This window comes from Phalacrocorax carbo, chromosome 2 (genome assembly GCF_963921805.1).
Source record: "Phalacrocorax carbo chromosome 2, bPhaCar2.1, whole genome shotgun sequence".
Lineage (NCBI taxonomy): Eukaryota > Metazoa > Chordata > Aves > Suliformes > Phalacrocoracidae > Phalacrocorax > Phalacrocorax carbo.
The window spans coordinates 42190744-42204972 of record NC_087514.1 but is presented as its reverse complement, the minus strand read 5'-3'; the positions used below and the strand labels follow the sequence as shown (position 1 = coordinate 42204972).

The following is a 14229-nucleotide window of genomic DNA, read 5'->3' as shown; positions in this document are numbered from 1 at the left end:
TGACAAGGGAACAGGCTGTTTCAGAGCTCTACAGCATGCTCTGTTTTTAGAAACGTATCCCACTTTAATTGCTGCATTCAGAGCTCGCTTCAAGTGGCCACAAAAATATGGAAACACTCTCAGATGTCTTCAGTGACGGGAGGAGAATGAGGTTTGCATATGATGAATTTCTATTTACCAGCACTATACTTATTTCTTAGTATGGTCATCCAGAACTCATTCTTGCTTGCAAAGGGCAAATGCTGATGGATGAAAAAGTGTGACCCCAAGAACTTTGTTGAACCTATTAGCGCTACAGACCCAGGCACTTTGGGAGGTTTGACTATACTATGGTTTTGTTAGATAGCCAGGATTTTTAATGTAGTGATGATATATGCAGAATCTTTCCTTCATACTGGCAAGATTAATTGAGCTTTGTGTAGAAACTTGGCTGAAAAAAGTGAGTAGCAGTGGAAATGTTTTCCACAGATTTCAAGATCAAACATAGGTCTAAAGGTCTGCCAACTTCTGCGTGTTTTTTTTAAATAGCTGTTACAAGGTGTTAACTTCATTGTTTGAAGGTTCTTAAGATAAACATTCCTTGATTTGTCAGAGAAGGATTGCAGATTTTCCTTGTTAATCCTTCATTGATCTTTTTAATTTAGACTGGAATTACAGCTCTGAACTAGACCAAAGTTCATTGTCCTAACATCAGCAGAGTAAAATCAAAATCAGTATGAGCTTTCCCATTAGCATTGTCAGCGTTTCACCCCATAACCTTCTCTTATGATTTGTTGTATGTGCCTGGGAGTAAGACCACCAAGCACAGTTAGGCCCACTCGTCCCTTTCTGCTTCTTTGAATTCAGTTATAGCTGTGTTTCTCTAGTCCACTAGCAAGGTTGCCTTGAACAACTGAAGACACTGCATTGAAAGCTTGGCAGAGCAGAAAACCCGATGATGATTATACAGTGTTTTTAAACTGGAGGAAAAAAAGCACTCCACAAATATTTCTCTCCTTACTGTTCCACTTGGTTACATTTACCTTAGGAGTACATGTAACAATATAAGTTGAGATAACAATGTACTAATAATAAAAAAGAGAAAAATAGAGTATTTCTTTTGAATGTTATTTTAAAAGCACAATTTTATGCGTTGAGAGAGTGAAGACTTCATAAAGATATTTGCATAATTCCATGGGGTGCATGCATTTACCTAAGTGGGGTGGTGGTTAGGATGCATGTACAGAAGCGTAAGGTACCGTCAGCTTTTGGTGATGCACAGTGTCTGGGATTGAAATGCGGCTTTGAACGCTGTCGCTACTTCCAGCAAGGCAGTTTGTTCTGTGCCTTTCTGTCTCTTGTTTCCCTTTGTCAGACGGGTGTGTTGCTAACCAGAAACACATGATATCAGACAGCCAAATGTTCTGGTGAAAATCAAGGGCACTTCATAGCTGTGAAGATTTTATATTTGCCCTAGATTCTTTTCTCATTGATGCAGCTGTAACTGTTGTTGTAAATTATATGAATAATTGATCAAGGAGTTCTTGTTACCTCAAGTAATGTTATGCTTATTGCTTCTCAGAACTGTGCTGCTCTTTGTACTACAGCATTGCTCCTACCCTGCTCTGTGTGTGTGGTTTTTATTCCCTTAAAGTTTTCTTCTGCTCCAACACCCTTCTCTCTCCCCCTCTCCTCTCTTGCTTGCAAGAGTGTGTTGGTTTTGCTTCAGTGTATTCTATGACTTAACTGAAAAGCAGGGTCTTTTTTTAATCAACGGCAACACATTTTAAAAAAAAAAAAAAACACCTCCACAGCCCTGGGAACTGTGCAGCGTACACATCTGGTTTCACATAAGCTTGAATTGCTGGCTTTACAAACATGAAACGTGTAGTCCTTGCCACAGAGTTAGCTAAAGTGTTCCGTAACTTGAGACTGTATTCGAAATAAAAACAAAATTGTATAGCTTCTTTACCATGCTAATGGAAAACATTTAATTCATTTCTTCAAGCCAACCAAAAGAATGACGCAATGCTGCTTAAGCAGATTTACGGTGCCTTTCTTCCGTAGAAATCAATACAGCTTGAAGGTGCTGCTATGGGAGCTGGCTAGCTGATGGTGATCCAGCTGTGTTCAAATGTAAACTTCTGTACCGCAAACAAAAACTGATTTTGATTTGTGCAGGCATCGCTGTATCTCTGAGATGTTATGGTGTTGGATTTTATTCACGGCTTTTCTGTTTTATTACTGTTAATACTAGGTTGGAATTTCAAAATAGCACGTTCAGTCTGTTTATGATTTTTTTTCTCGAATTGTGTGGTTATTTTCTGCATTTCCTGAATTAAAGTGCTTAGCTCTGTGGTAGTGATGCCAGCAAAAGCAGCTCTACCTACATGCCATGTGTGCCCTTCAGAGGAATCTTGTTTGTTTATTTTTGAGGGGAAAGAAAGGCAAAACTGAAAAACAGGCCTTAATTCAATGGAGTGTTAAGGGCTAGCACAATAATTTTCCACTTTGCACAGAAAAAGCTCTGAACAATAAGCGTTCTTCCATTTTTGCCTGCTGGAAAAGGTAAAATGCAGCAGAGTTGTTTTGGCTCAATCAAAAAAAAGGTTCTTAAAATAGAGCTATGTTTTTTCTTTTTTCTGAAGAAGTGAAACCAACAGTGCAGATTTTCATAGTACGCCAACTTTTATGTCTTTGTTTCCTTTCCTATGCCCCTCTGGCCCCACTAATAGCTTTGATTTTGTTTAAACCCTACTATAAGAGGCTGTTAGTGTTTCTCTCCTCCTTATTCTCTTCCTTAATGGGATTTTGGTCTTGCTTAAGTGCTTTACTTCTGGCAGAAATTCTTTTCTAGAATAGCCCTTAGGATGGGGTCCCTGATGCTGCTTTTCTCCAAGTGCTGTATTTCCTTGGGAAGTCTCTCGCTGCGCTAGTTGTGCTAACTTCTGCCAGAAGGAAAATCATTACTTGATACATCTCTTAAAAAGAGCATTTCTGCTTTCATTTCTCAAGTAACTTTGATCCAGCTTTCTTTATTCTCTAACCATTTTTCTGTCCCATACGCTTAACAATCTCATGGTGAATAAATAGCTTGAGAAGATGTTGTAGGGGAATTGAGGCCCTATTTGCAGGGGTAGTGTTGTATACTAGTAGTACAGGGTAGTGCAGGGGTAGTTTTGCAGGGGTGCAGTGGGTTAGTAAAGAGGAAGAAGGGGATCTGAGTTGTATGAGAGTCTGGGGATGGAGGGGTTTTGGACTCTTTATTTTTTTTTTTCTTGAGGATCGAGAAGGTGATAATGAATACAGTTAAGATGGAGAGTGATGTTGCTGATAGCTGCATTAATTTCTGTGAAAAGGCTACCATGTGAGACTTGCTATTAGTAGTATGTGAATCCAAATTACAAATATTAATGATTTTGCTTATCTGGAAGAAAACAGTGAAAACATCAGATTTACAGGCCTGAATTTCAGTACAGTTTCAAACGTTCTTTAAAACAATTTTGTAATTTTTCAAACTACTGAATAGTTTTATTCGTAGTATAAGTACTGAATTTTTAATATCTTTTTTGATAGTAGTGTGGGAGAGCATACAGTGACAGTGTGATTATTACGTTTTCTGTAAACATAAGGACAGCTTATATCCAGTAGCTGCTGGCTTAGACGTAATAGAGAGTTCAGATATTAGACATTGCCAAGAAATTCTGAACGGCTTAAATATATTTTCTGAAATGCTTCCTGAAGATGGACAAAATGCCTCAGCATTAGCATCATGTTGTCACAGTGACAAATCTGGTTCCTTAGTGTTTGTACAGTCAAACTTCTCCCTGGCTGCTATTTTGCAAATTTTGTCTTGTGTTACAGAATATCCAGTTACTGGAGATATTGCCCCCCAATACTCTTTCAAGGAAAGGTGTTATAAGGAACAACACAGAAATCTTTAAAAGAAGAAAGACGCATTCCCCTCCCCCCTCCCCCCTGTTTTTTTGGTAAGATTTTTCCAATGTTCAACCATTTCTGCTCAGACTGTCTATCTGGAACTGAAATGCAGGTGGATACATTTTGCCTATATGTTTACCACATAGGTTTTCAGTTTGACTGTTCCAAAATTCTTGTTAGTGTGAAAGGTCTGTCACTTAGGTTTTTTTGCCTTTTTCCCTACACTAGCACTTGCAGTTGACACTGGAGTATGCGATAAACACTTTTAAAGCTACACTTTGAATAAAGCTTACATTTACTACAGCATATTTGCTCTGCACTGTTACAGTACTAGCACTGTATTCCTCTACAAACGCTGTAATGAAGTTGTTAAGAAGGAAAGAAATGCTTATAGCATTTGCACTAAAGTTCATGGAGCATGAGATAGCTATGCTTAGGGTGCTGGTAATTTGAAGGGATTAAAAAAAGCTTCTCGGAAATAAATACAAATAACATTCTCAGACTAGCAAAACAGTATGTAAGTGATGAGGAAAAAGACACTAATTATTATGTAGAGAATAATCTGAACTGAAATGCCGCAGTGGAAACCACTTATGATCTGACTTTCCTACGTATGAATTGAAAAGCAGGAAAAAGTACACAGCATGACCTAAAAATGGTAGTCTTGAAGCTTCTTCGAATACATTGCATCTTATTTTTATCTAGCCTGAAATTTAGTTTTTCCTCTTGAGTCGAACCTGAATAAAACTGTTCTGGCTGTTTATGTTGTCCTCGTGGTTCCAGCTCTGTCAAACGTAGCTATTGCTACTTTATTTTAAGAATGCCTCTTACCTGCAGTTTGAGTCCTGCTGGAAACAGAATGCTGGCAGGAGGATGCAGTCTTGCCGTTAAGAAACTTAAGTAAGATAAGGCTAATCCTATTGTATGCTCCCACTTCAGGAGTTAGTGTAGAACTTCCCTTTCCTAGTTATGGCACCATACCAGTGGCTATGTGCCTTAGGGGATTTCTCCCCCAGGTTTTTTTTGAGTTGTTAGCTTGGTTAGACATTAATATTCATAATGTTTAACAGGGTTGTGGATATACTATGTGCGCCACAGTTGTGACACACTATACTGTGCCAACTTCCAGGAAAAAAAAAGCTCTTGTATATGCTCACCTTCTTTGACTCATTGAAAATGCCTCTCTTGTTATAGCAAATTTAGGGCTTTTTTAATGCAAGGTGTTTAATTTTGAACTTTTGTATCAGTGGAGATACAGTAAGAATTAGGATGCTGAATACTTGCGAGCTTTTGCTCAGGTGATTTACAGTTTCAGAAGCAGATAAGAATTTTTGAATTGTCATTTTGGATCAGTACTGAACCAAACTTCATTATCCTGCCTTCAGGAAGAGCTAGTATTGGCTATTTAAAAGAAAAAAGTAAGAATTTTCCTACAGGTGGAAGATGATAACCTACTCCCAATATTTGTTTTTACCTTTGTCTTTCCCATTTAGAGATTAAACTGCAAACGGACTTCAGAATGAGGTTATCTCTTGAGTTGTCTAAACAAGCCTTGGGTTTCTTAAAACTTCCAGCATAACAGAAGATTTGTAGGGAATTAGACTATTAGAGCATATGTTCTTGAAATAAGGTGGTTTTGAAAAGGCACGCTTTTCAGACTCTCCTAAAAATGAGTAACTTCTGTGAATAACTTAATGAATCCTAAGCAATGGTGGCATGCATGTAATTAGCGGTTGGTCTCTCTTCCTTCTCAAGAATTTGAAACTTTTATAAGACCAGATAGTTATCAGTAGGTTTTGACTCACTGGGAAGAAGGTCTAGATTAAGAGCAGAAACTTTTTGTTCTTAGATCAACAGCTAACTTGCTGTGTGGCCTCAAGCATGTCCTCTTGACTTCCTTGCGCCAGTTAACCATTGTATCCACTGTTGTCGCCACCACCATAAAGTTCTTTGTAAGCTTTGGAGTCAAAATGCAATCGAAACTGTTTATCATTCTGAGTGGACTCAACTTCACTTTCATTTGCTGTGCAGTTCCTCATATGGCAATGTAAAGTGCAGTGGAAATGTGCAAGTTAGACCATAAAGAACTTCAACAAAATAAAACCACCCTGTGCAGTATGTATTACAGTGAAGTGTATTTGAAGAAAGCACACACAGTTTCATTTTAGGGGTACGAGTCTGTATAAAGACTGTGAGGGGGAATAAAGCTATTTTATTAAAAATGAGAATGCGATGACCATAATAGTTAAAATAAGAGGGAAAGAAAAGGTCTGTCCTGAAACGAATACGTGGCAGTCTTACTTTGCCCGAGTCTTTAGTGGAAGATTTCCACTTGTGTTCTCTGCCAAGTAAATTAAATTTATGAAGAAAAGCTAGACTCCAAGTGTTGGACTGTTAGTATCTTTTAACAAGGTTAATGTGGTCAAGCAGAACATTGATAAAAGTGAGGTGACATTTAACAGTGGACCAGCTGAGAGATCTTTGTGTTCATATGTAATGTGAAGATTGAGTGTCCTGTAAGCTTATTGTGTTGTGTTTTGTACTTACTTTTGCATGCGTGCCAGGACATGCTCTGGGAAGAGGCATAAACTTTTTTCCTTTTTTCTTTCACAAATACATTTCTTTCCTGTCTAGAGCTGGAAAAGAGGAGTAACAAGAGGGGTTTTGTTAAATACAGCAAAATCTAATTACAGCTTGATTTAAAGCCACATTTACACAATGGCTGAGGGGTGAGTTCACTTCCACAAAAACAAACTCGTTGGCTTCCTACTGTGCATTGGGGAATGTGGAGATGCATGTCCTGGAGAGCAACTGCCTCCCTCTACTGGCACCAACTTTTCTTACACTGTGCTGCAGCTCTGCTACATGGTGTAAAAAATGACTGTACTCCTATGCAAAAGAATACTGATATATGGATTTGTTGGTGTATGCTTATCTTGCTGATTATGCCACAGGTAACACGCGTGTTACATGTTATGCGTCACCTGTGGTAAGCTTGATGTCTGTTTTCTATCAGCTCTAGAAATCCTGTACCTCAAAATGAACAGTTGTTTCCCCAGTCTGTATTTTGAACAGTTGTGTCCCTGCCAATTCAAAGGAGAAATGTTGGTAAATAAACTGCATGTTCTTGACAATATTGTTTTCACTGAGTGCATACCTCTGAAAGGTGCAAACTCTCATCTTGATTGTTTGCTGAAGTATCTCTGCTGAAGGTATTGGAGTAGTTGAAAATGTGACTTAAAATTTTTAGGGTTTTTTTTTCTTCAACTGGTTCAAACATCCTGCTGTTCTCTTAACTCTGTTTCTCAGAGGAAAAGGTTGTACATCTCCATCTTACTGAAAGTTCAAAATTCATAATATTTTTTTCTTCCTGGGATAGCCTTTGCCCAGGACCTCCATCCCAGATGGCTTCATAACAGCAGCTTATAGTCAAGACTGATATGCACATGGTCTTTAATTTTTTTTATTCTTTTCAGCTGATGATTGCCATTTTTAACAGGTTTTGATTACTGAACTTGTTTTGTGCAGTTATATTCATTCCATTCTGCTACTCTAATTCTTAGCAGAGTCTGGAGGTTAATTATATGCACTACCCTTATCTAGAAAAATCAGTGCTAAGCAAAGGTGCTGGACTAGTCTAGCCAAACATACTTTTGTCAAATGTGTGTTGTAGTGCATCCTACTTTCCAGTTTTGATGTGTCCTTCATTATTGTTGTCTTCAAAATTGTTCTAAAACCTTATACCTGATGTGAGAATAAAGGGCTTACCTCTCCTTAGGCACACATTAATATACCCAACACAAAATTATCCAACATCCCTATTCAGTGGCCCTCAAGCAGGAAGAAAGCAGTTATGCGTGGTGAGGAAGGAGGTGCTGACAGGAGGCCGGTGGAGGAAAGATGTTGCCATGGAAGAGGGAAAGTGCTGGTAGAAAGTGACTAGTGGCGAGACCGAAGTTGCTGTGCTGCTCAGCAGCACGTCTGAGCCATGTTTGGAAGCTGCTTAGTGAAGGAATTTGAGTTGGTGAGAGGGCTGGGTCAGTCAGCACCTCGGGATGTGGGGGAAGCCTTGGGGAAGGAAGAACAGGCATGGGGCATGTGGGGAGGGAGCAGATGCCTGTAAGGGTGAGTGGTGTCCTGGGAAGAGAGAAGGGACACCAAAGCTTGCTCAGGAGAGAGCATTGCAGAGACACTGGTGGAGAGACAAAACTAAAGAGAGGGCCAGGCTTGGACAGCACTTGGAAGTAAAGCTTTTGAGGGAAATGAGGCTCTCTGAAGGCTCTCTGTGGCTCTGCAGTGTGGTTAGTGTTGTAGAAGGGTCAGAAAAGAAGAGGTATACAGATCTGTGGAGGGCTTGTGAGAGATGAGGGAGTCTGACAGGGCATTTCTGACAGGTAAAGAAAGAGCCAAAATTGGGGGTCCTTCCTGACAATGGGTGGGCCAGCATGTGAAGAAGTGGAAGGTTGCAAGAAGCAGAGAAAAGGGACAAGATCTTGTACGATTAATCCTGCTTTCATCACTAGAGCAATCTCCTGGGTTTTGTTTGGTGCCTACTCATTTTGCACTTCTCGGAACAGTTCAGACCCAGCTGTATTATTGTGATATTGGCCAACTATATCTGAAGTTGATGATGTTGAAAAAGAGGACGACAAAGCTTTGTGATAGTGGGAGAGGTCAGTGAATAGTATGAAGACAGTCATATCTCTATGTATACCTATATATAATTGCACTCCTAAAACTACAAGAAAGTCTCTCTTCCATGAAGTCATTACCCAGGGAATTCTGTCCATCTTAAGTCTCAGAGTTCTATTCAGTTTACACAAACTTTTGGAAACATCAGTTCACCTTTTCTTGCTTTTCTAGGTATTTGTGGGGTTTAGGTCCTTGCTGGAGCTCCTGTATTCACTGCTTTGTATTTTCTCAGAGAAGTAGTCACATGAAGGTCATCAACTGCAGAAAGATAAATTAGTCTTTTCCAGCACTGTTTGTCTGCGTTGTATGTGGCTTTCAAACCATAAGGTGCTCCACAGTGCTGAAGGATCACCTTGTGGTGTTAGCCTTTTCCATCATGTCATGTTGAAGTTCTGACCTAGTAAAAGAAAGGAGATGAGTGTTCATTGGGATAAAAAAGCAGTCAGGTTCCACCCTTCACTAGTTCTCTCCAAACCAAGGTGGTGAAGAAAATGGTGATGGGAGGGAAAGTCTTTGAGCACAAATGTGAGTGTCCAGGGATCAAAGTCAATGTTTTGTATGGCTGCCAGCTGGAGGAGAGAGCTGCATTCACTCTGGAGTACAGTGTCCACTGAAGTGCTCATTGTTGTCGTCCTTGTGGTCCCTGTCTGGAGCTGTCCTTTGTCTCCCAGCTGGCTCTGGGCTCTTGCTGCTGGAAGCCACGCAGATATGTGAAGGAGTTTTGGGGCTTTTGCATCATCTCATATTGACCTGAATTTCTGCAGTCAGTTTCTCTAGGGGAGATGACTTGTGGGGCAGAGGTGTGTGGTTTGCCTCTACTTTTCTCCTGATAGTTTGTTTTTTTTTTTTAAAAAAAAGGTTAAACGCTTGGGAAAAGAATCAAACTAAAACAACAACCAATAGTTTAAACCCCAGCCACTAGTCAATGTTGATATGCAGAAATGACTCAGGATGAGTTACAAGCTTTGTTCTTTTGGAAGCTTTTCTTTCAGCTGTGACAACTGTGAAGTTTATTCTCCTAGGAGATGCATAAATCTTCCGCTCCCTCCCCCTAATAATTAAATAAACTAGCTGCTCCTCCTATTTCTTTAGTGGATACATTTTCAGAGATTAATAAATTTTCACCTACCTTAATTACCAGAAATACACTGTCAAAATACTAGGTATGTGATTTTATTACTTCCTGAAAGAGCCATAAAACCCACCACCAAACAAAATCTGGACTTTGTAAAATTTTTAAAAGGAAGACTAACTGAAATTTATGAAGAAAGATATTCCAATAATATGTAATATAGAACAGATATTTTCCTCTATTCTGATCACATTGAATTTTCGCTCCATTGTAAAAGAATTTAACTCCTGTGGTGCATCTCATTTTTGTTCAACACAGTTCTCTGTGGCTCTGTTCGAGTGGGAAAGTTTACAGAATTAAGGCATTAGGTGGCATAACCCTTCTGTTGCATCTACCAGATGTGGTTACGTAAGGGACTTGGTGTACGAAATGGGGCCAGTAGGTCACATTAATCAATTGACTGCTAATCTTGAGCATTAAATGCCTACCATGGATTTTTCACTTAACCCTGGTTAGCGCTGACCAGTAGTGATACGGAGCACTGAGCTGTTCAGAAGGCAGATACTGCATGTTTTCTGCACTGAAAAGAGCTCTTTGTGGAGGAAAGTAGCTTTCTTTACATGCAGTGTGGTGAGCCTTAGGTGGACTTACAATGGAGGACTTGAACCCTCCTGAAATTTTACTACTGTGGTTTCCAGTTCTGAGGCTGCCTCCCAGCCTACCAGAAGTTGCATCATTCCACCAAATACAGCTTTTCAAGGTATCCCTTATCCTTCCACAGGGTAGCTGATGTCACGGTGGCTGTTATGGTAGGTCATCTGGAATTACCCGCTATGCGATAAAATTAGATGTTTCCACTCAGGCCTGTTTGTTAGAGTTTCTTGAAGTGTGTGTTGAATGCGAAGACTCCCTGATTAATATTTCCCAAGAAATTTGTACTAGGCTCTCTGGTTTATTAAAGTCTGAAGGGTTCAAAGAATAGAAAATAATTTTTCGGTGAACTCATTCATAGCTGATTTTATTTTTTCACCATTGTCCCTGAGTCTTTCTGCTATGGCACCATGGCATGAGAAAAGCTTTAAGACCAACAATTAACCACCCTTCTTAATAATAGGGTTCTTAATAGACTTAATAAGTATAAATACTTATGCTAGATAAATGTGCAATCTGGAACCTAAATCAGCCTTCCCTGATTTGTACGTGACAACGTCTTAAAAATAGTTTTCTGATCTGTAAGGCCTTTTCCAGAAGGAGGCGTATTTATACATAGATCTAGTGTTTTAACAAAAAAAATATTCTCTTTTGCTTCTGCCTGTGCAGCCAAATGTTGTAACTTACATTAGGTTAGGTGCTGTAAACTTTAAGAGGAGAGAAATATTTTCTCATGTGTCATATAAACAGTATTTGATCAGAAGCACTCTGTGGTGGACTGCTTGAGCAAAGCAAGACTAAGATACATGACGCCAGCCAAAAATTAGTCAGTTGTTTCAGTGTGATTTAAGTTATCTCTGCCCAGAATTGCATGGCATTAAGATATAATTATTCTGATATCCAAGCTTGATACATTTGCATCAATTCTAAATTAAGTTTTCTGTTACGTGTGGATTATTCCAGCATGGTTTTGTCTCTTGTAGATCTTTGTTTATTGTCTGTCTTGTCCTTTTGTGTTCTACTAATAAGAACAGGTTCAAAGAAATGAATAAATCTATCTATACCATGCTTACTTTGTGACTGTTTTGAGTTATATCTTGATAACTTCTACAAGAACATTTTCTTTTGCAATGCTCATTCACTTGAGTTTTTACTCTGATAGGCAGCCTGTAATGAAAATGTTGACTCCCCTGAATGATATCTTTGTTTTCTTTATTTTGTAAGTCAGATTGCAAGATAACTTTAAATTACACGTATTAGATCACATTTTTCTTGAATGACTGCTTATGATTATGCCAAGTTACTGCACTTGCCTATTTTAGTCACAGTCAATGTTTTAAATTTCAGTGTTAAGGGAAGCTGAAGGTGTTTACATAGAGTCCTGAATGATGATAGCTTCATATCTTGTTAGCTTAATATTTTGAGTCTCTTCAAATTAATGGTACTCCTTGTGTTAAATAACTTTGTATAAAGAACAAAATGGATTCATCTTCTAACATAAAATACAGGTAATCTGGGTGGGGGAAGGATCTGAGATGTAGCCTGGATATGTATGTACTATAGTCTTCCATTGTTTAATAGATTGTGCACCAGCAGCCTTTAATTTTCGAATGCTTTAATTCTAGTGCAAGTACTCAAATGACTCACCAGTTACCTAAAGCATCCGGTAACTCTACCTATATTTAGCTTTGCTCTATCTTCTTATCCTCTTTTCCATCTTCATTTTCTCAGGTGTAAGCTATAGTGAGTTTCATTAATGTTTAGAAAAACAAAACCCCAAAACAATGTGGGAAAGTGTTCCCAAGTTTTCTCACTAGTACAGCCTCTGCAGGCTCTTCACAGGCTCTTTCTTCTGATGGCCAAGGCTTGTAGAGGGTAAGTCCTCTGTCTTCTTTCACAGTACCTTCAAACACAAAATACTTAACCACACCTGCCAACAGGCTGCACTTTTCAGTTGGAGAGGTGGTAGCTTTTTCTTAAAAAGGGGTGCCTTCCCTTTCCTACTTGCTGTGGGGTCTGCCCTCCTAGTGGTGTCTCTAATGGTGACGAGCTCCAGCAGTGCCTTTGTTTTGGTGGTTCGTCTTTTCCAAGGCATGACCCCAGCCTTCCTCCTCCATTGAGAAAATGTGTGCTGCAAACAGATATATTTAACCACAGGTCAGGGTGTCTGCCTTTTCAGCTCACTAGATCGAAGTGCTGAATTGCAGGGGGTCAGACATGAAATCAATATTGTTTTTCCATCTGGCTGCCTTGAGGACTATGTAAATTAAATCTGCCTGAAAAAAAAAACCCCAACAAAAAACTTAACTTCACACTGCAAGAAGTAGAGTAAGTAAGTGTGAGCTGCTTGTGTTGCTGCTGGGAAGGATCTTGCCTGGATAATTTTGTTTTTGAAGTAGTTATGGGTAAGTTCCTCAGAGATTTGTAGTAGTGAGATGTAAATAATGTATACAACAATGACAACTTTACTTTTTTTTTTTCCTCACAAGTTTTGTAAATCTGCCTCCAGCAAGCTTTGAAAGCTGATGAGTAGAAGATGTACTGCCACCTAGAAGGCATGCCTTGTTTTCTGGACTTCTTTGCCTATTAATATCTGTTAGGTGTGGATTTTGTTGCCTTTTTCTTTTGGGCACACGATTTTTTCATTTTTCCTTTTGATGTCATTGTTGGGTTTGGTTTGGTTGGTTGTTTTTTTTTTGACATAGCGAACTTCTCAAGTGCAGGCCTGTATCTCTTTGACCACCATTGGCTTATACAGATTTTAGGCTGCTTGTTTTTCCTCTCCAGCCCATCTTACATATCCCCAGTTAGTTTGGCTTGGTGCATTTTCCTCCTGTGTTTTTTTTTTTTTACTTGAGGAAATGACTCTAAGTTCTGCCAAACATTAACTCGGGCTTTAGCTGCAGGAAGGCTGGAAGGGGTGTCATGGGATAGGATGATACATGGGATATTCTAGTACACAGTATCATTGGGAAGACTTGAAGGAATCTCTGGTTTTATTCCAAATATCTCCTTTCATTGAGAGCTGAAGAAATGTGCATAGAGAGGCCTAAAAACCCAATTGTGACTAATGCAAAAGACTTTTCCTTTACGCAGTCTCAAATCTGTAAATGTCAATTTAAAACCCATGTTCTGAATGAGTAGATGCTTCTAAACATAGTTAAATCTTCACCCTAACTTTGAATTTTGAAAAAAGTATTCATAGATCAACTTGTTTGGGTTTTGTCTCATTGTATTGATGACATGCAAAGCATTAGTAGAAGCTACTGTTTACTGATGTAGTGTACTAATTTACCACAAAAGATTATATTCCAAGTACCCAAAGAGAAAACGAGCCTTCTAAATTCTTCTCAACATCAATATTCCAAAGCGATTTCAATTTTTGTTTTTAATGAAACAGGTATGGAATGATATAAATGGGGCAGTTGTAAACACCCAGAATAGCTTGAATGCTTTAAGTGAGATAAATGGTTAGATTTTGCAGGTTAGCCACGGACATGCTGCAGCTTTATGTGCTGAACTGATCAGTGTGAAAACTCAATATTATGTGTGGGGTTATTTGTATTGCTTCCTCAAAGTCCTTCCAATTACTAATATTTATGCTAGTGGGTGGGATGTGGTGGGATTGCATGCAGCCATCCAGCTGAGTATAGAAATTATTATGGTTTTTAAGTTATGCAGTGTTTTTCACAGTTGTGCGATTTTTGCTGTAAAATAAGAATGAAACGTACATTGAAGTCAAACACTTCATGCAGCTTTGAAACTTGCTTATGTTTCCCTTCTCTAGCAGCCCTTTTACTGCGGTTATGCTGCGTAAGTTTTGACTACGGTCTGCTGGAATTTGCTTTGAAAATATCACTGTCTGTTTTATTTTCCGATTAGCTTTGGAGCAGCTT

At 39.0% G+C, this 14229-nt stretch overlaps 1 protein-coding gene across 4 annotated transcripts in view; it reads left to right on the top strand.

Moving 5' to 3' along the window:
• FAM110B (family with sequence similarity 110 member B) overlaps positions 1-14229 on the top strand; it is a 119465-nt gene that overhangs the window by 32683 nt on the left and 72553 nt on the right. The gene's annotated exons all lie outside the window — the stretch shown is intronic.